Source organism: Frankliniella occidentalis, unplaced genomic scaffold (assembly GCF_000697945.3).
Source record: "Frankliniella occidentalis isolate FOCC.00 unplaced genomic scaffold, Focc_3.1 Scaffold75, whole genome shotgun sequence".
Classification (NCBI taxonomy): domain Eukaryota; kingdom Metazoa; phylum Arthropoda; class Insecta; order Thysanoptera; family Thripidae; genus Frankliniella; species Frankliniella occidentalis.
Window position 1 is genome coordinate 470398 of NW_026267205.1, and position 1052 is coordinate 471449.

Genomic DNA, 1052 nt, shown 5'->3' on the forward strand with positions numbered 1-1052 from the left:
GCATTTGCTACCCAAAAACTTACCCTTCATGCTGTGCAACAGTTGCTTTGGGTCAAACGTGTTTTTTTTCGTGTACAACGTGTACGATTGGGACAGAGGAGCACAGAAGAGCGTCTGAGGCCCTGCTTCTTTAAGCAAAGTAAGCATGAACGGTGCACAGTGAAAGGTAAGTTACGAAATTAAACGCACAGTTTTTTCCCATTATTTAAATGAAGAATAACTGACTTTAAAAAAACACTATTTTGCTGCAATACCTAGAGTGGAGCAGATAGGAAACACGTGTTGCCTATATTCTTTATTCCTCCTTCCAGGGGGGTACATTCATAGTGCCATGGATTTACCCCCTCCCTCGCCATCTTCCAGGGGGGTACATTCATGGTGCCATGGATGTACCCCCTCCCTCGCCAACTTCCAGGGGGGGGGTACATTCATGGTGCCATGGATGTACCCCCCTTCCTCGCCACCTTCAAGGGGGGTACATTCATGGCACCACTGTTGTACCCCCCCCTGAGGCCTGTTTTTGGGGGGTACATTGATGGCACCACTGTTGTACCCCCTTGAGGGGCCGTGACGGGGGGTACAACAGTGGTGCCATGAATGTACCCCCCCAAAAAAGTCACCAAGGGGGGTACATCCATGGCACCATAAATGTACCCCCTAGCTAATGCAACGCTATGGGGGGTACATTCATGGTGCCATGAATGTACCCCCTTCCTCTGGGGGGTACGTTCATGGTGGGGGTACACTCTTAGCTCTGCACCGGGCCGCGGCGGCGGGGTCGTCGCAGCCCGCCGCCGCCGCCGCCCCTAGACCAGCAGCCTAGAGAAGGGAAGCTTCCACCCCTGATTTGTAAATACGTTAGGCAGGTACAACCGGACGAGCGAGGGGGAGAGGGGAGGAGACGCAGAGAGGCAGAGAGAGAGAGAGAGAGAGAGAGAGAGAGAGAGAGACGGAGACGGGCATGGACGCTAGAAAAACGTTATGGAAAAAAAGAGAGAGAGAGAGAGAGAGAGAGAGAGAGAGAGAGAGAGAGAGAGAGAGAGAGAGAGAGA